This window comes from Jaculus jaculus, chromosome 13, assembly GCF_020740685.1.
Source record: "Jaculus jaculus isolate mJacJac1 chromosome 13, mJacJac1.mat.Y.cur, whole genome shotgun sequence".
NCBI classification, from domain to species: domain Eukaryota; kingdom Metazoa; phylum Chordata; class Mammalia; order Rodentia; family Dipodidae; genus Jaculus; species Jaculus jaculus.
In genome coordinates, this window is record NC_059114.1 from 57,300,734 (window position 1) to 57,322,768 (window position 22,035).

Genomic DNA, 22,035 nt, shown 5'->3' on the forward strand with positions numbered 1-22,035 from the left:
GTTTAAATTCTAGCATAATTATTCTCACCTGTAAAGAAAAAGCTTTAATACTTTTATGACCTACCCTAGGAAGGCACATATTGTCTTTTCCACCATGACTACAAGTCTTCCTGACTTAAAGGAAGAAATTATGGCATGCAAATTCCACTGTGTAAGAAGTGTTATGGTTCAGAACATTAAAAAAAAAAAATACATGACAATGTATTCATACTGTATCCTTGAAAATCTATGTATTTCTTACCCTATCGTAAACCTTAGGGCTTATGTCTCCACAGAAAGTTAGGCTTACGTTCATTGAGCACCTCAGGCAAAATTACTTGGGCATAATTTCTTGAACATGCCTTTGAATCTTAAATCCAGTGCAATAAAAAGATAAGCCACATGATTCCTCTTACTGCTACAATATGCAGTGGAGTATAGGGAAACCAACAAATATTCTGTTCACAGAAGGGATGAGATAAGCACATAGTAAACATCTGTCTGAAGCAATTGTGAAATCCACCTGGAAATGCATGCAGTTCCATGCTTTGGATGATTTCCATGGCTCATAGTGCTTACTATTTGTTTTGCTCTCTGAGCTATTATTCCCCATAAAAAGAATATACTGCAAGCACCCATGTAGTTTCCTCAGCTAGCTTCTTTCCTATAGAATTTTGGAGATCCAAAGCTTATATATATTTTTCACTCTTTATTTCCATTGTCACTTTCTGTCTAAACTGATATAATCCTCTTAAAAACTTTGCGAGTTTCTTATGTGCTGATGTATAATCCACTGTATTATGAGTACATATACAAATATTACCAGTACAATCTTCTCTATGTTGGCTTTGTGAGGAGTCTTCTGTGACACTACTTTCATTTTGCACTGTACAAAGCCTGATTTTTTTTTTTTTAACCAAGGGCTTCTATAAGGAAGTTCTTAGGTCTTTTTAAAGACCTTTTGTGTATTTGAAAGAAATCTTTTGAAACTCTACTGAGAATCTTTATAAATAGTAAATAAAGGAAAGAACAAACACAAGCTGGGTTTGGATAGTTTTGCATAAATCATTCACATGAAAAATGTCATTGCTTGAGACTATAAACATATCTTTAGATATATGCAAGTTACTTTAAAAATCAGGAAGGTGTCTATTTATAAAAAAAAAAAAACTTGCATTTGGGGTTGAAGAGATGGGTCTGTGATTAAAGATACTTGCTTGCAAAGACTGACAGCTTGGCTCAATTTGTACTACCCACATAAAAGCTAGCTACACAAAGGGGTACACGCATCTGGAATTTGTAGTGGAAGGAGGCCCTAGTGTGCCCATTCTATTTCTTCCTCCCTCCTACTCCCCCATTTTCTTCATCTCTCTCTCTTTTTGAATATAAATAAATAAAATTAATTAAAGAAAATAACATACCTGTAAAATGACATCCCTTCTTGATTTATTTACCTGGGGAAATAATACTGGAAATGTTATTAGCCAAATAATCAAGTTTAATTGCATTTCTTAGTTTCAAATTCTAACTGACAATGACAAAATAATATAAAACATTAATCACAGCATATATCCATCCCCCGCAATATTTTTCTTACATACATTTTAGCATGTACTGAGTATAGATTCAGGATCATTAGGCTTTCAGAATTATTTATCTTAAAATCTTTTATCATTTAACTGAATCTCAATGGGCCTTTTTGTTGTTGTTGTTTTGCCTGCTTCTTAACCCCCGAAACTATTCCAAAATAAAGTTAGCTAACCATTAAAGTGGAAAGTCACCAAGGTTAACTTTATCTGTTCTACTCAATTTTTAGCAAGTTAAAAAAAAAAAAATCTCCAAGCCCAGGAACTTAAAATACAAATATATTTCATAATTTCTTAAATCAATAATTCAGAAATACTTGGCTAAACAGTACACTCCCAGGGCAATAGATGAGATTGCAATATGATAGTGCACAAAACTGGAACCTAAGGAGGAATAGAATTTTCTGAGATGGACTTGACATCAGTCTTCTTATAAACTCTTATTCACAGGTACTCACAAATCTATTAAACAATGTTCTATAACAGGAATACAAAATAAAAGTTCAACACAAAGGGGAAGGAGATCAACGCAGAGAAAAATCAACTCCTATCAAATCAGAGAGCCAAAGCCTCAGAGGCCCCCAACACCTCAGCACTGAAGCAGACCAAAAATGAACCCAACATGGCTCAGGGAAATCTTGCGGAAGAGGGGGCGGAAAGAATGTCAGAGTTACATTTTGGGTAATGATTTGCAGAGACATTTATCATACTAATAACTGGGGGCTAACTCCACAATGCACGACCCATTTTCATTAACAAGGAGTGTCTAATGGGAGGGGGTAGATCACAAATGAGCCTAAATAATGGTACCAAACTGCCTGTATTTACTGAAAAGAAAACTAATAAATTAAATTAAAAAAAAAGAAAAAAAAAGTATTTCATATGGAATGAAAATTAAAAAAAATTATGTTTAATTAAAGGCAAAATGATCACATGAATGCAAAAACAAACAAAGAATATAAAATATCCAGGATTTTAGTTTTGGGACTTTATTTTGAGATCTTTTTTCTCAGACATATAAATGTAACAACATTATTCAAAATGATAGGAGATATGAATAGATATTGGCAAACTTATACTAATATTTATGTGGAAAACCTAAATTATATATATATATATATATATATATATATATATATATATATATATATATATATATATATATATATAAATTAGCTTAAACAATGTTGGAGAAGAAGAAAAGAAACAGTTTTTAGAAAGCTGAATATAAAGTAATTAAAACAAGTTTGATGTACCATACATATAAAAGAAACAGTTAAAAACTACTCATACATGTAATAAATTTATTTTCAAGAAACATGCTAAAAATCATCCCTGGCACATGTATTATTTCTAGAGAAGGAGAACTAAAACTGTGCCAAAAAAAAAAAAAAGCAAAACCAAATACATGAAGAAGGCTGGAAGGAGGTAATAAGGGAAGAGAAACAAATATATAAACATTCCATGCTATACAAAAATGAAGTGAATTATAGTTATCATCTCTAAGGTTCTGAGAACAGCCAAGAATCTGGCCACCTTTCATAACTAGAGAATTTAACATACCTGAGAGCCTTCAACCTGGCAGTATACTCAGAGAGTTCTGCACATCTGAGAACCCTTTATGTCTGGTGAGCTGGACTTATCTGGGATGTTTTTCTTGCTATTTTTCTCCAGGAGGCCATGCATATCTATGAGTCTTTGGCTCACCTAATATTTATGACATACTGGGGACACTCACAAAATAACACCTATTTATGGATTTGGTGAAAAGTAAACACACAGAATACTGAGGTTTAAGTCTGGTGTCCTGAACACTAATGTACAAGAAGGAAAAAAAAAAAAAAAAAAAACCACCATAACACTGCAACCACTCAATTCCTCTGGATCTGTGCAAACCGTCATTCTGAAAGAATAAAGTTGAGTTAAAATAAATAAATACTAGAACATTTCAACATGGACAAGTATAAATTAATAAGAAGGTAAAACTTTCATGATGTTCAGGATAGTATGAAATGACCAAATTTTAGAATAATGGACATGAAAGAATGCAAAGTGTTACATTTTAAAGGCCTATGATATATTTGCTATAAAATCATATCAGAAAACTTCTCTAAACTATGTAAATAAATGTTACGTGAGATACAAGAGGCACTAAGAGCACTAAATAGGCAAGGTGAGGAAAGAACATCCTCTCATCACATCACAACAAAATCACTAAGCATACGGAACAAAGAAAGTATGTCGAAAGCAACAAAAGGGAAACATCAAGTCATATATAAAGACAGTCCATCAAAGTAACAGTTGATTTCTCAACAGACACATTAAAATCTAGGAGAGCTTGGAAGGATATGTTTCAAGTTCTGCAAAACAACTTGTCAGTCCAGACTTAATTTTTTATTCAGAATAATGTGCTAGTTTCAGTGTTATGTTAGAGTTCTAGATTTCATTTATTAATATTTCCATTATTTCTTAACACAGTACAAAATGATATTGACAGTCAAAAATTAATTGATTTGTTTTGTGATCAATATACATTGTAACTTTATTTATATTCTTTGGTTATTTCTTCCATAGGCAAAATAAGGACAACGCTTGTTTTACATCGATAACTACAAAGTAAACTACAAAGATAAATACAAGTAAAAACTGTAATGCACACACACATTTCACTTAATACTGCACATATCAAGAAAATTATATGATGAAAATTAAATTGCAAAATAAATTTTGAGGGTGCATGTGTGTGTGTGCTCATGTAAGACAGGTGCATGTGTGTAGGGATGAGCGTCTATGTGTATGCACATGTAGTTATGTGTATACTTTTCAGATGTTGGAAGATAACTTCGGATATCATTCTTCAGGTGCCATACACATTTTCTGAGACAGAGTCTCTCAACAGCTTGAAACTTGCCAGTTAGGCAATAATGGCTGATTGGCAAGATCTGGGTTCTATCAGTCTTCATTTAATCAATTCTCGGATGAAAGTGCATGACAAAACAGCCAGAAATTTTACTTGGTTTCTGTTAACTGTCAGGTCTCTATACTAACAATGCCAGCACTTTACAAACTGAAATATTCTACACATTTATATCACACTCCTGTCAATAATGTATAGATTATTCTACAGATATGGAGCATTTTCAAACATCCAGCGATACACCAATGAAAATAAGATCTTGTGTATCATGTATTCATAAATGCATTTATTCATTTACATGAATGATAATAAAAAGGTATGCCAGATTAAAAAAATTAAGTAAAAGTATAATATAGGTGATGTGAATGCATGTTTTCAAAGAAAGTGATTGTTTTAAGTGACAGATCTTTCATTATTCATGCATAAGACAACCCAGATGGTGCCCACAGGATATCCCGGTGTTCACTGTCCTTGACCTTAGTTGATCTTAAACTTCGTTTTTGTGCCTTACTCCTGGCTTTGTTTTCCATCATCCAAACTCAATAATCCACACTCCTTGGCAAGTACTCACCATTACTCATTCCAAAATGAAGTCTGAATATGATGTATATCTTTTTGTGCATCCTTTGAAGGATTCTCCATTCCCTTGAAGTAACTGCTATACTTTCTTCCTGTTCAATGTTTTGTCTATGCACCAAAGATGTGAACTTAATGTGTGTGTGTGTGTGTGTGTGTGTGTGTGTGTGTGTGTGTATGGTAAGAATTCTGATTATTAGTATGAGAAAATACTGAGAAATTTGCATTTAAGTGCTATTTTTAGGACTATACTGTGGAATAGATTTACTCATAAAATGAGTAAAAGATGGAACACTTCAATAGTTCAAATACTCAACATACGGGGACTAAAAAGTCTAGAAAACTATTTAAGAATGCGAACTGAAACATTATTAAAATCCAAAATAAAAAAAGGAATTAATGCTGACAATTTGAAAACCCAACAGAGACTTTAAAATATTGAAAATGCTGTTATCTGCACTCTGCAACCAGAAATCAGTCAATGCACAAATAATCCAAGTTTTAGTCCAGCAAACATCAGGCTGTTCCCATCTTTCAAAAGTAAACTTTGTTCAGTTCAAATATTCATTCCATTATCAATGAAATTTTCACTCTGTTACTGATACTATGTTGGTAATGTTTTCATGAACATTTATGAAATTACACAACACATGATACATCATTAAGATGGTTCTCAAAGGAAAGAACTCACAACACACACTCACATACATATACATGGATAGATGGATATAAAGAGTATTTGCAAGGAAATGAAAAGAGGAAGTAGTCAAACTCCACAGTGGTTTATAATTGGAGTTTGTGGAGGTTAATGTGATAGAATTCTGAATAGCCCTCGCAAACTGATTAAAGGAAAACCTTGTGAAACATAAATGAGGATTTGACTCAATCTTTGACTATATTTCTATGTATAGCAAGAGATTACAAGCTTTTGCACAAAATACATGGGTGAAGTACAAGTAGCAGTTGAATATTTTTCAAACCTAGTATTTGCAAGCTCTAATGGTATCCATTCTAAGGACTCAACAAACTAGTATACTATATTTTCCAGAATGAGGATGGAGAGAACACTTTGAACACATAAAATGATTGTGATATACAAGTAAGGTTCAAATATATATATGACAAATGACTCCTTTCCTACCCTAAAATATTGAAAGGACTTTCTAGAAACAATCAGATTGAATGCTCCCTACAAACCGAAAAACAAAAATAGTAAACAGATACTAAATTAATGTAATAGAAATATTTAAAACATGCAATGTAAAAGAATATTAGTATATGTAAGGAAGAAACTCAAAGTAGATAAGATAAATTTTGCAATTCAGAGTAACAGAATTTAAAATAAGCATGTAATGTATTTGGATATGCTAGGAAATATATAAAATAGTAAAAAAATAAATATAAGCTCAAAACAAGTAAAGGCACAATAAATTAATCAGTTAAATATAAAATAGTAGTAAATATTTTAAATAAATAGAAAAAAATCACTTAATGTGGTAAATGACATACTAAGAAATGCTCTCTAGTTTGATGTGGCAAATAAATTACATTGAAACAACAGGAAAAAATGTACTAAAAACTAATGCATGTTCTCCTTGATCAATATCAGTTACCATGGGGCACCTTTAGTTCATATAATTGCAATCATAGAAGAAAAATCAAGAGAATAAAAATTAAAAAATACTTATATGAGGGCATGCTAACTATGTACATTATTTTTAAAATATTAAAACTCAGATTTTAAATTATAAAAATACCAAAGAAGAAAATATTTTCAAATGACAAACATTCAAAAAGGAAAAACAATAGTAGCTAGGGAAAGGAATATATTTCATCTAGTAAAATAAAAACTAAAATCAATGTATTTTTACTAAAATAATGCCAGTCAAAAATAGTGATATAATAAATTTAAAGTTCTTAATAAAAATAAAACCAATTTGGTCAGCCTAGAATAAATAATGGAGAATATATGTGAGAGTGGAGAATCAACAGATTATATTTATACATGTGATAATTCTTGAAATTCTTTAATTAAAATAAATAATAAAAATAAAAACCATTTAATTAAAATTTCAAGAGAATAAATATTTTCAAATACTAGAAACAAAATTTATATGTATATAAAAGCAATATTTAGCAATGGTGATGAACAATTGTAGGGACATGGGAGACTGAGGCAGAGAGATCATAAACTATGAACCAGTTTGAGCTACAAATGTGAGGCCTAGCTTTAATCTCTATCTTTGTCTCTTTCTCTCTCTTTCTCTCTCTCTCTCTCTCTCTCTCCCTCTCTCTCTCTCTCTCACACACACACACACACACACACACACACACACCACAATATAACCAAAATAAAGGCATGAAGGGAAGGAAATGAGAAAAAAAATACATCATTTAAACAAAACAAAAGAAGCTGAGCATATATTTATTGCCAGTGTATACGCATCCTAGGAATTGTTAGAAGCAAACAGAAGACATTTTTCAGGGAAAGGTACATGTTAATCAATAGGAATTGTAACTTACAGGAAAAAAAAATCAAACAAAATTTGTAAGCAGTAAATATGTAATTATAGAATGCATTTCCTCATAATGAATTGGACTGAGATAACACTCCCTGTGTGTTCTCGAAAATCAATATACCATATATGTGAATAAAATACTAACATAACTACATAGCCATAGACAAGTTTTCATTAAGAAGTAAAAATTTCAACTGTTTGTTAAGATATATATCAACATAGAGACTACTTGAATAATTTTGTGACCTTAATTAACTACAATTAGATATTCAACACAATGAATACAGACATTCTGTAATGTGAAGAAAATGTTTACTGAGAGAGATAATATAGTTGTCCTTTACAAACTTCAGAACATTTTCAGCATGATTCTTTTATACTTTTTCCTAACAAGAAAAAATATAGTAAAATTTAATTGCAAAAGACCTATTGGTATGTTTGCAAACATTTCTATGAAATACTTTTTATTTGATATATTTTTTTTCCAAATGAAAATGGAAGTATAAAATCAAACAGGGGGATATCGTTAATTCAACTTATAGACAAAATTACGATTTCTAAATGGTGATGTTACAAAAGAGGAGAAAAATAAAATGACAACAAATGCTAGCAAGGCTTTGGGAAATACAAACCCTTACCCATTGCTGGTGGGAGTACAAACTTTTACAACCATAATGGAAATCAGTATGGAGACTCCTGAAAAACGTGAAAATAGAGTTACCATTTGACCTGCCACTACCTCTCCTGGGCATATACATTCAATACTCCACTTTCTAATACAGAGACACTTGCTTAGCCATGTTTGCAGCTGCTCTAGTCATGGTAGCTAGGAACCAGAATCAGTCCAGATGTCCATCAACTGATAAATGGATAACGAACATATGGTACAAATGCACAATGGAATTATATTCAGTGGTAAGGAAAATGAAATAATAAATTTTACAGGTAAAACACATGGAGTTGGAAAAAATTATTCTAAGTGAGGTCACACAGGTACTGAAAGAAATGCTGCCTGTTCTCTCTTGTCCGTGGTTCCTAAGTGGGATCAATTGGATGTGAGCACAAATGGCAGTCAGAACCAGACATATGGATATAAAACTAGAACGAGGCCAGTAGAGAGAAGAATTAGAAGGAGAGAAGGAGTTATTTGAAAAGTTAGAGGAAGGCAGAAGATTGCGGGTGGGGAGTCTTGGAGGGATAGGATAAGGAGAGTAGAGAGGGAATTACACAGTTAAACAGAACTGTGAATTAAAAGAAGAAAAAAGAAACAGAGAGAAGGAAGGAAGTATGGTAGGAAGGGAAGAAAGAAAGAAAATTTGAATTTTTAAAAAACTGAGAACGACAGTTACTGGTAAGAAAAGAAGTAATTTCCGTAATTTGCTGGTCTCTATTAAAAAGATGCAAACATTGTAAAGTCACTTAGTTTTTCTTTAATAAATTATATATACTCTTAACTCACCTCAACTCTAATTTTTAGAATTTATTCACAACCATGTATATGTAATAATATATATAAAGATAAGCAATAATGTCCATAGCAATGAGTGGAATTATTCTCAGCAATCAAATGAAATAAACTAATGATGCACGTAACATTAGTAAATCTAAGAGAAAGAAATCTGTCAGAAGAAGCTAGGTATAAAACAATGAATAATAAAAAATATAAAAGTATAAAAACAATTTATACTACTTATTTTGGAAGATATCCTAAAGTAAGATATCCTAAACAAAAGGAATGTTCCTCAAAAGGAAATGAGAACTATGGACCTCTGACATTGAGAAATATAAATCAACTGCAAAGGTATAAGGAGACTTTTGCCAAGGAAAAATAATATTCCATACATAGAAAGATTTTGGGTTGCATATATGTATGCAAATATAAATATGTATGGAAATTTACACTTACTCATTGTGTTTTTCACTTTTTGCCAGTGGTACAATTAATTGATATGTCATGAGAAATGGATACTTGTACAGCAAAAATATAAATTCTTGAACAGTGATGGAAGTTATATAGTAATTGATATTTCCTCCTTATGAAACATATTAGGCTTTTGAGAAAACACATTTTTTCAAAATAATCCTTGAAAAAGTAGATATTTTATGGAAGCAACAACTCACCTTATCATAGTTGGATTACTTTCTGTGATAATTGCAGGTAAGTAATCTGACTGCTGAGATGCTTTGGAACTTACTTTTCCCTGTTTCTAGAGGCTCTTCTTCACCTTGCATGTGTAAAAAGGATATTGTGTATACATATATATATATATAATATAAATATATATATATATATATATATATGGTTTTTTTTGGTTTTTGTTTTTTTTTTTTTTTTTTTTGGTTTTTCAAGGTAGGGTCTCACTCTGGTCCAGGCTAACCTGGAATTAACTCTGTTGTCTCAGGGTGGCCTTGAACTCATGGTGATCCTCCTACCACTGCCTCCTGAGTGCTGGGATTAAGACATATGTCACCATGCCCGGCTAGGAAATTTATAATTTAAAGTTCCATTTGTATAGGCATTTCAATACATCCATAAGCACTCCCACAGTCAGAAAGCTTACAGGATAATTTCCTGTTTTTCATCATTAGGTTCTGTACCATGACACCTCTAATCTCAAATTTAATATATATTGCCCCTACAAATAAGAATGTGTCAAAATAGTTATGATTTGTTTCAGTGTTTTTAAAAAATATTGAGGGATCCCAAAGAATCTTTTCATTTTTTTTTTAATTTTCTAATTCCTTGAAAACACTTTGCTTGCCAGTCACAGGTTGTCATTTCTGACATTTTTATGTCCACTAATATTCAGAAGTGATTTCATATTCTGTGTTTTACATACTTGGTACAATGGAGAAGAAGAAATAATTATATAGCAAAGAAAGAGCCATATTGACATAATTCACTTGATTAGAAGACCAAAAATAGTTTTAAAAAACCAAATGCCTGCTTAAACACAAACAAAATAGATTTTATCATAGAATGTAAACATCACTTCTCTAATCCTCATAATTTATCTTTTCTATTAGAGATGAGGACTATTTTAAATTACAAATGATTGACACCATAGATATACAAGGACACCAAAAACACTATTTTTTAAAAATATTTTATTTATTTATTTATTTGAGAGCGACAGAGACAGAGAGAAAGACAGATAGAGGGAGAGAGAGAGAATGGGCGCGCCAGGGCTTCCAGCCTCTGCAAACGAACTCCAGACGCGTGCGCCCCCTTGTGCATCTGGCTAATGTGGGACCTGGGGAACCGAGCCTCGAACCGGGCTCCTTAGGCTTCACAGGCAGGCGCTTAACTGCTAAGCCATCTCTCCAGCCCCCAAAACACTTTTAACACACACATTTAATTAACTCATATGGCTTAGGAAAAAGACATCATATTGCTCATATAAACACCAACATATTTCTTTAAATTTTCACCATTGTAGTAGTAAATACCAGACCTCTGCATATGAAAAGATTCAAGAAAAGTATCCTCCAAACTTATTTTTCACTTTTATTTAAATTTCAGTTATTGACAATTTTCAAACATGTTTACAGTAGATTTTGATCTTAACTCTATCCCATGAACTACTCTTGTCCCCATCTTCCTTCCATTCAGTAATTTCTTACCAACTAGTTCTCACTATATTTTGATGTGCTTTAATTGCAGATGTGGCATCAACTTGTGTCACACTATGGAAAAATGCGTAACATAACAAGCAGAGAAGATACAAGTTCAAGCACAGAGTAGAATCTCCCCCAGATGTCCTCATGAATATTCAGTGGTGAGTCAAAACTGCTTTTAGGGGTGGGAGACATGGCTTAGCATTTAAGGAACTTGTCAGCAAAGCCAAAAGACTGAGGTTTGATTCCCCAGTACCCATATAACCTGGGTGCCCCAGTGTCACATGCCTCTGGAGGCCACTTGCAGTGTGTGGAGGCCCAAGTGTGCTCATTCTCTCACTTTCTATCTGTTTCTATCTCTACCTGTACCTGCCTCTTTCTCTCAAATAAATTACGTTTTTTAAACTGCATTTCTGTGTAATAGGGTGATCAATGGTATTATGTATCCCTTAGAGGTTTTGTATCTAAAAAGGAAATTTGAAGTCATTATTAGAATATCTTTAGCAAATAATCTCCCAAAACACATGAATATAATTACTTATACTAATATATGTTGGATAGAAGACAAATAAGTTTTTTTTTAGAAAGAGAATACATTTAGGACAAGAAGTATGTTATTAATACTAGCTTGCCTAGTGTTGTAAAACCTCCAAGAAAGGAAATTTATAAACTCATGATTTACACGTTTCTATTCAACATTAATTTGATCAAATGACTATAATGGAGACCTAATAGAAAAGAATGTAGTGTTAATGGTAGCCATAAAAATAACTGCTTGTCAACCTGTGAAATTTATGAGTGTGCTCTTTATATGATGTGAGAAGGAAGGCATGTGCAGTCATAGCATAGATAAATAGAACACAGGCATTGGAGCAAGAGGATATACTATTTCAGGATAGTCTTATCTATCCATTATTAAAAGAGGCTCAATCCTGAACCAACCACAATGGGGTAGCATCACAAGATAACTAAGTTGTTTAAAAACCATATTATAACTCATTTGAGGAAATAAATAGAATGCTTAAAGAAAAAAAAATTAAATATACAAGATACACACTGGTAAAATGGTATATTTAATCTGAAAATGATTTATAATGATTTACAGATATGTCAATGATAACTACCTTAGTATATTATTCCTAAAAGTGTCCAAATACTAAGTACCTCTCATTAGATAGTTAAATGAATCAATCCACCAATTGCTAAGCTGAACAGATAGTATGTAGTTACATACTTGTCTCTCAGGAAAGTCTGCAGAATGAAAATATGAGGTGAATCTAAGAGTTATCAACAGTATAGGAATAGAGGACCAAAACATCTGCCTGAAAGTGATTTGTATAGTAGTACATTAAATGAACTCAAAAAGAAGCCTCAGTCTACTTTTGATAGTAATGAAGTGGCATAATAATGTAGAATTTGTCACTGAACAAATGGATTAAATTGGGTAACATATTAGCATCCATGTCTACTCAGCAGGTAGACTGAGTCAAATCAATTTTATATTTTTATGCTCTAAGAACTTTATATACAGGTAACATATTTATACCTGGAAAGTAACCATAATTCATTGGAGAGAAAAATACACAGGCTAATGCATAAAAACCTGTGACATGCCAAGCTAGCTGTAGACTAAAATCTAAAACTTGTGGAAATTATTGAAATGACTGCTACTACAAATTTTAGTAAAGAAAGTGATGGTCAGTTGTTAATTTTGTACAACTTTGTAGGAATATAAAAAGAAAGCCATTTTATTTAGCAACAAAAATGGGCAATAGAAAAGTGGGAAAAACAAATTGTTTGACTTTTTTGACAAAACAACTAAAAAAAGTGATATTTTTATTTACTCAAAGATATTTATACTGAATTGTAGAATATAAAATATTTATAAAATAAAAACCAGAAACAATAAGGCTAGGAATGTAGCTTTGTAGTATAAGGATACAACATAGCAATGACAAGACCCTGTCTTCAATCCATAATACCCCAAATCAGTATAGAAATTACAATGGCTAAAAATACTGTAAATTTTTAGGAAGTTACCCCCAACCTGCAAAATTGTATATTTCTCCATTTGTAAAATTATTTGAAGGCATAAGAGACCTTTTAGAATGCAAAGCTATTTCATAATCTACTAGTATAAAAACAAGATAACTGAGAGTTTTAATATGTTTAGCCCTTGAGTAAATGTTATCTTAAGAAATGATAAAATTACTACAAGAAAATAGCATAATAGTATTAACAGCCTATTTGAAAAGTAAATGGTTAACTAAAAAAAAATCATAACAAATCTACTATATATGTAAATTAAATCAAATATTGAATTGTATGTCCATTTTACAATTCACTAGTTCTCCAGAATTGAACTTAAATATATGAGAGAAGAAGGCTTTCCACAAACAACTGAAAATGTCCTAGTGCCTTTAAATAAGTTTATCTTTTTCTAACATGAGAGTTAACATACAGTAAGAACACTTGCAGGCAATTTCAGATGTCCTTGAACTTGATGTTGTGTGGGAAGTCCATTGTAAGCTGGAAATATTGTCAATGCATTGAATTACTTTAAAGAAAATATCCTCTGGGGACAGACATATGAACATATTCAATTATAAAAATCTTAACATGGTTAAGAATAAATCACATGTTCTTCAATTTTTATGGTTAAAATATTGAGAGTAAGAATCAAGTGGATAAGACTGGAAGTCCAATCAAGTCATGTGGAAAATGTATGTCATACAATTGTGATCTCACAGTCATATAATATGATTAAAAGGTAGCTGCTCTTTAATTCACAATATTTGGGTGACATTTAAGCTTTTCCCTTCATCTCCAGTAATGTAAATAACTCATAAAACTAACTTTTGTGATCTCTATTAAGAGAGTACTTTCAAAGGAGGGGACAATAAACATAGCAAAAAAAAAAAAAAAAAAAAAAAAACAGTGGAAATTTTGGTGGAAACAGACAGCAAAGCTATAGGTTCTGAGTAAGGAGTTTTCTAAGAATTCCAGAGAGAAAGGATTGAATTTCTTTTTTTGTTTTTAATGGTTCATTCACATAAACAATTTAAATGTATTTTTATTAGATATTTACATGCTTAGTATGTAAACAACAAATGTTGGTACCATACCTTCCCTCATTCCTGCCCCTTTTCTCAAGAGGCCCTACTTGTTGGGGATGCAGATCAACTCCATGGGGATTTTTGGTCATGCATTGTAGTTGCAGCAGTCAGTTATGGGGGAGAGGAAATGTCTCTGTGCATAATTTCCCAATTTGTGGCTCTAATAATCATTCCACCCCCTCTTTTGCAAAATTCCCTGAGCCATGTTGGGTGCATTTTAAGTCTACTTCAGTGACGGGCTCTTAGGAGCTGCTGGTACTCTGCTTTGGTAGGTGATGAGTGTCCTCAGTGTCTATCTCCTTCACCCTTGTGCTGATATCACCTTCACCAAGAAAGCAGCACTCTTGCTCATTTCCCCAATTCCTCTGTGGTTTCAGCTAGGGCCAGACTGAAGTGCTCTGGGTGGTTTATCTTCTCAGGTCCTAGTCCCATCTGAAAAAGAGAAGCAGATTCTCCAATGGAGAGTGAAGTCAGCACAGTGTAAATGGGATAACCATTATTAGTTTAGAGAAAATTTAAAGGGGGTAGAAACTCTTATAGCCCAAGATTAGTGGAAGCTTGATATTGGAAAATAAAAATTTTATGTGCATATGATTCTGACTTGTTTCCCAATTCCAGATATGGTTTCATTTCCAGGATTGAATTTCTTGTTGGAACTAGATTGTATGTTTATTAGCTCATTCAGCAGCCTCAAGCAATGGCAGTGCATCATGTCACATTTCCTACCTCTCACCAATATGGCATGAATGGTTATGTCCTGTACGTTTAAACTTAACTTACTGGGTAGACTGCTGGCTCATTCCATGCTTGAAATTATCTTCCAAGTTCCTTGAAGTTACTGGCAAAACTCTGATCCTTGGGGTTACAGACATGTTGTCGGCATTCATATCCATTCCTTGGCATTCATTCCTCATGTCTACCTTCTGTTACTTTCAATTCTGGCTTTATCTCTTTCTGAACACTAGACACAGTTATAAAGGGCTCGTGTGAAACATGTCTATAATCTCAGTTCTTCACAGCATCATACAGGAAGATATATGGATATTTAGGAAACACATATCAAGGAAGGAATAGTGAAGAAATCTTAGAATTTTTTCATCACAAATGTTCAATTTACTTTTTTAAAAATATTTTTAGCATTGTTATGAATAGCTGTAATCTTGGCCTATTTTTAGGAAACTTCTATATGAATTGTGAATTAATAAGCACACAGTTTGTAACTTTTAATACATTTCCCTATCTCTTGAGGCAGTATAGGTACAAAAGCATATCCTCAATTTTCTATGAAGGAGGAGGGCAAAGCAATCCTGATGAAGAAGTGAAGTAGCTAAGACGCCCAAATGAGCAAGTATGTTCAGGAGCGTAGGTAAACCAAGTACTTCTTTTCCTCATAAAGAGCAGATAGCACCTTAAGATTAGCACGCAAAGAGATATAATGAAAGGTATCAAGCTGACATTTATATAAGATAAAGGACAGTTTTCCACACAATTTTTATTTGTGAACATTGGTTACTAAGTCCTAAATGGAACATGTCTATAATCCCCTCCTAGGCAAAGAGAATATTTCAGACAAGAGGATGGAAGAATGTAAGAACCCAGGAAAGGGTAGGGTTATTATGGAGTACTGTCTACTGAGAACAATATGGCATTGCCCTCAATGACTCTCAGTATATTTGATTGCCTAATCAAGACCCACACAAGATTGAGCACAATAATAGTCTGTCAAGATGGGGTTAGGGTACATTCCTAGGCTCTGCCCCTCTATACTTATGGACGATTAACCTATGCTGGAGAAAGAGGAATCATTTTCCATTTTCTTTAGTCAAGTAGCCCCTGGTAAGTTGCCCATGGTCCTCTAAATACATTTTGACTCTTGTTTCTCTAAGTAACTCTAAACTCAGTGGATTTTAAAAAGAAAACAAAGAAAGAAAGAAAGAAAAGACAAAGAAAAAGAAAAATGAGGAAGAGTACTTTAGAGAAAGAAAGTGGTAAAAAGTAGTGGGACTAGCAAAAAAGCATAAATGGGAATAAATAGCATCAAAATATATTATATATGATATGAATGTGTGGAAGTGTCATAATATACACCAACAAAGATAATTGAAACTAATTGCATGTTGGGTGTGTTGGTACATGCCTGTAATCCTTTTATGTGGGAAGTGGAGGCAGAAGGATTATGAGTTTAAGGCCAGTCTTAGGTACATAGCAACTTTTAGGCCAATTGAGGCTAAATAACACTTTATATCAACATATACACAAAAAGTGTACCTCATTTTCTACATATAAACATACACCTGGCTACTTTTAGCTTTGCCTACCAATAACTAAATCCTTACACAGTATTTTTCTCAAATTCTATCTCTTTTCTGTCTCTCCTGTCTGTCTGTTCATATCTCTGTTTCTGTCTCAATAACTCTTCTTCCTCTACACATAGCTACATACAAATATATAAATATGTACAATTACAGCAAATTTTTATTTTCTTGCTTTTATTGATCATTTTCTTTTTAAAAATATTCTTTTTTTTTTTTTTTTTTTTTTGGTTAGTTTTCTATTCAGCAAATACAGGCAGTTTGGTGCCATTATTAGGCTCATCCATGGCCTACCACCTCCCCGTTGGCCCCTCATTGTTGAGGTATGTGGGTCGTGCATTGTGGAGTTAGCCCACAGTTATTGTTATGATAAATGTCTCTGCATATCAAGACCCAACATGTGGCTCTGATATTCTTTCTGCCCCATCTTCTGCAAAATTTCTCTGAGCCATGTTGGGTTCATTTTTGGTCTACTTCAGTGATGAGGTGTTGGGGGCCTCTGAGGTTGTGGCTCTCTGATTTGTTAGGAGTTGATTTTTCTCTGTGTTGGTCTCCTTCCCCCTTGTGCTGGTATCCGGTTCATAAGGAAAACAACACCCTTGCTTGTTTTTCCAATTTTCCTTAGTTTCAGTCAGGGCCCTTTTGAGGTATGATGGGGTGGCTCTCTCTTGAGGATCTGCATCTATCTGTAAAAGAGAAGCAGATTCTACAACAAAGAGTAAGTTAGCACCAGGACAAATGAGATAACACTTACTTTTTTTATAGAGAGTTCAATAGGTGTATGCCCTCTTGTAGTCCATGATTGATGGTACCTTCATATTGGAGAGTGAGCTTATGTTTGGATATGGATCTTGCTTGTTTCCCAGCTCCAGCTATGGGTCTTGTACCACTGAGGGAATCAGTTAGCCAAATCAAGAGCAGTTGGTTTCCCCACCATGGCTGTGTGCCACTATTGCACTTGTGTGAGCAGCATGACAGGTTATATGCGGCCAAGTAGGTTAAAGCATGAGTTTCTTGGACAGATATTGGTCATTTCCCCAGTGGCCCATGTAGCACCTTCTGGCACTAGACACACTGACTGTCAGGGGACTGACTCTCTCCTGGCTTCCAGCCATGCCGTTCCATGTTACGCATCAGCTGCATATGGTGTCTTCAGCAATAGGGTCCTACAACTGACCTTTGGTGGGTCATCAAGTACTCTGACAGAAATCTGTCATTCTTTTAGGAAAACTTGTAGGTTTCTCTGATCAAAAGCTCATTGTGGATGATAGACCCATGATGATACTGGGAGTTACAGGTCAGTGCCCACTAAGAAAATGAGGAGAAAGATAACTAATACACAAGAGTTAGAGAGGGGAGACAGAGAGAGGGAGGGGGAGAGGGAGGGAGGGAAGATGTAGAAGATTTAGGTTAGACTTGATCCTACCCTCTCCAGTGTCTTGTGGTTCAGGTGTTTCCTGTAAGGGCCTGGTGAAAGTTCAGCCATTTGGTCTGCTTTTAGGAAGTAGAATTTTATGGTACCATCGACATTTGGGTCTAGATTAGTGTTTTCCCACCCCTTTGATGCCCTTCCATCCCTCCCCCTCCATCCTAGTGTCTAGTCCATGAGATGCTTGCTGGGTATGTAAGGTATCTTGGGTAGATTCGGGTTAGGTGCTGTAGATGAGTGAGACTATGTGGTGATTTTTTTTTTTTTTCTATGATTAGGTAAGTTCACTGAGAATGATCTGTTCCAGGTTCACCCATTTTTCCTCAAATTCCTTTGTGTCATGTTTTTCTTACTGCTGTGTAGAATTCCATTGTGTAAATATACCACTTCTTAGTTATTCATTCTTCTATTGACAGACAACTGGATTGATTCCAGCTCTTAGCAATTACTAATTGAGCCACTACAAACATGGTTGATCAAATCTCTATGGCCTGTAGATTGAGGGTTTTAGGGTAGATGCCCAGTAAGGGAATAACTGGGTCTGTTGGGATCTCTATAGTCAGCTTTTTCAGGAGTCTCCATAATGCTTTCCAAAGTGGTTTTACCATCCTACATTCCCACCAACAGTGGATGAGGGTTCCTACTTCTCCACATCCTCGCCAGCATTTATTTTCATTTGATTTTTTGCTGTTTGCCATCCTTACAGGGGTAAGGTGGAATCTCATAGTTGTTTTAATTTGCATTTCTCTGATGATTAGGGATGATGGACATTTTTTTAAGTGTGTGTTTGCCATTTGTGTTTCCTCCTCTGTGAACTGCCTGTTCAGCTCTTGGTGCCCCATTTTGTGAGTGGGGTGTTTGACATCTTACTGTTTAGATTTTTGAGTTCCTTGTAGATTCTAGAGATTAGGCCTCTATCAGTTGGATAACCTACAGATATTTTCTCCCATTCTGAGGGTAATCTATTGGCTTTGCTTATTGTATGCTTGTCTGTAAAGAAACCTTCAGCTTCATGTGATCCCATTGGTTGAGTGACTGATTAAGATCATGAGCTACTGGGGTTTTGTTCAGGAAGTCTTTTTCCATTCCTATATCATGGAAAGTACTTCCTAAATTTTCTTCCAGTAGTATTTGAGTTTCTGGTCTTATATTGAGGTCTTTGATCCATTTGGGTTTCACTGTAGTGCATGGTGAAATGTGTGGAACAAGTTTCAGTTTCCTGCATATGGTTATCCAGTTTGTCCAGCACCATTTGTTGAAGATGCTGTCTTGTTTTCCAGCCTATATTGTTCAGGCCTTTGTCAAATATCAAGTAGCTATAGTTTCTTGACCCAAAGTCTGGGTCCTCAAGTCTATTCCATTGGTCTATACTCCTGTTTTATGCCAGTACCATGCTGTTTTTATTACTATGGCTTTGTAATATAGCTTTATATCAGGTATGGTGATGCCACTAAAGGTATTTCTTTTGCTGAGGATGTGTTTGGATATGCGAGGCCTTCTGCCTTTCCATATGAAATTTGAGATCATTTTTTCTCTCTCTGTGAAGAACACTGTAGGGATTTTAACTGGAATTGCATTAGATCTATATATTGCCTTTGTTAGGCTTGTCATCTTCACAATGTTAATTCTGCCTATCCAGGAGCACGGGAGGTTCTTTCATTTTCTCAAGTCCTCCTCAATTTCTTTTTTGAGTGTTTTTATGTTTTCATTGTATAGATCTTTCACTTCCTTGGTTAACGTTATTCCAAGGTATTCTTTGTTGTTGTTGTTGCTATTGAAAATGGGACTATGTCCCTTATTTCTTTCTCTGTATCTTTGCCATTTGCATATAGAAATGCTACTGATTTTTCTGCATTGATTTTGTATCCTGCTACTTTACTACAGTAGTTAATCACCTTCAGGAGTTTTGGGATGGAGTCTCTCGGGTCTCTTACATATACAATCATGTCATCAGCGAGTAGAGCTAACTTCTTCCTTTCCAAATTGTATCCCTTTTATTTGCTTCTCCTGTCTTATTACTTGAGCTAGGACTTCCAGTACTATATTGAAAAGCAGAGGTGAGAGAGGACAATCCTGTCTTGTTCCTGATCTTAATGGGAATTCCTTCAGTTTCTCTCCATTAAGTATTATTTGGGCTTTTGGAGCTTTGTACATTGCCTTTATTATGTTAAGATATGAACCAACCATGCCAATTCTCTCCAATGTTTTGATCATGAAGTGATGTTGTATCTTGTCAAAGGCCTTTTCTGCATCTATTGAAATGGTCATGTGGCTTTTATGTTTAACATTGTTTATGTGGTGTATTACATTGACAGATTTCTGTATGTTGAACCACCCTTGTGTTCCTGGGATGAATCCCACTTGGTCAAGGTGTATAATGCTTTTGTTGTGTTGTTGGATTCGGTTTGCGAGGATTTTGTTCAGGATCTTTGCATCTATGTTCCTTAGGGAAACAGGCTGGTAGTTTTCTTTTCTTGTGGCCTCTCTGCCTGGTTTTGGAATTAGGGTGATACTAGCTTCATAAAAGGAGTCGGGTAGCTTTCCCTATTCTTCAATTGTATTGAACAGTTTTAGGAAGATTGGTTTGAGTTCTTCCATGAAGGTTTAATAGAATTCAGCTGAGAAGCCATCTGGTCCTGGACTCTTCTTAGTGGGGAGGTTTTTCATTACTTTTTCAATCTCCATGAGTGTGATGGGTCCATTGAGGTGATTAATCTGTCCTGAGTTTAGCTTTGATAGATGATATGTGTCCAGGAATTTATCCATCTCCTCCACATTATCTAGTTTTGTGGATTAGAGGTTTTTGAAATAATTCCTGATGATTCTCCCAATTTCCCTTATGTCTGTTGTGATCTCCCCTTTTTAATTTTTAATTTTGTTAATTTGATGCTTCTCCTTTTTTTACTTGATCAAATTGGCCAGGGGTTTGTCAATCTTGTTTATTTTTTCAAATAATCAGCTCTTTGTTTTGTCAATTGCCTTAATTGTTTCTTTGGTTTCCAATTCATTAATTTCTACTCTGATACTAATTATTTCTTTTCTTGTGGAGCTCTTTGGGTTGGACTTTTCTTGTTTTTCCAGTGCCTTTAGGTGGATGTTTAGGTTGTTTATTTGGGATCTCTCTGTCTTTTTTATGAAGGCATTTAGTGCTATGAATTTTCTCCTGAAGACCACCTTTATTGTGTCTCATAACTTTTGGTACAATGTGTTCTTATCATCATTCATTTCTAAAAATTTTGCAATTTCATTTTTTATTTCATCCACTATCCATTTGTCATTTAAAAGTGTGCTGTTCAATTTCCAGGTGCTGTTGGGATTCTTGGTGGGTCTTTTGTTGTTGATTTCTAGCAATATAGTATTGTGATCTGATATCATGCAGGGAATTATGTCAATTTTCCTAAATATGTAGAGGCAGTCTTTATGACCCAGTATATGGTCTATTTTAGAGAATGTTCAATGGGCTGCTGAGAAGAATGTGTAGTCTGTGGATTTGGGATGGAAAGTTCTGTAGGTATCTGTTAGGTCTAAGTAATCTATGGTTTTGTTGTGCTTTTTTACTTCCCTGTTGAGTTTCTGTTTGGATGATCTGTCTATTACTGATCATAGTGTATTGAAGTCCCCCACTATGATGATGTTGGTGGTTATTTCTGTTTTTTTTTTTTTTTGTTGTTGTTGTTGTTGTTGTTTTTGTTTTTTGTCAAGTAGGTTTTGTTTTATGAACTGTGGTGCCCCTGTTTTGGTGCATAAAAATTTAGGATTATAATATCCTCTTGATGGATTGTTCCCATGATGAGTAGGTAGTAGCCTTCTTTGTCTTGTTTGATTATTTTTGGTTTGAAGTCCATTTTATCCAATATTAACATAGCTACACCTGCTTGTTTCTTTTTCTCATTTGCTTGGAATAATGTCTTCCACCCTTTACCCTGAGGAAGTGTCTGTCTTTAGTGGTGAGGTGGGTTTCTTGAAGGCAACAGACTGAGGTG

General features: G+C 34.1%; 1 pseudogene; it reads right to left on the reverse strand.

The window, feature by feature from the left end:
• The window catches only part of LOC101608851, a 111,988-nt pseudogene extending 96,763 nt beyond the window's left edge, over positions 1-15,225 (reverse strand).
• Positions 15,226-22,035: the final 6,810 nt, after the last annotated feature.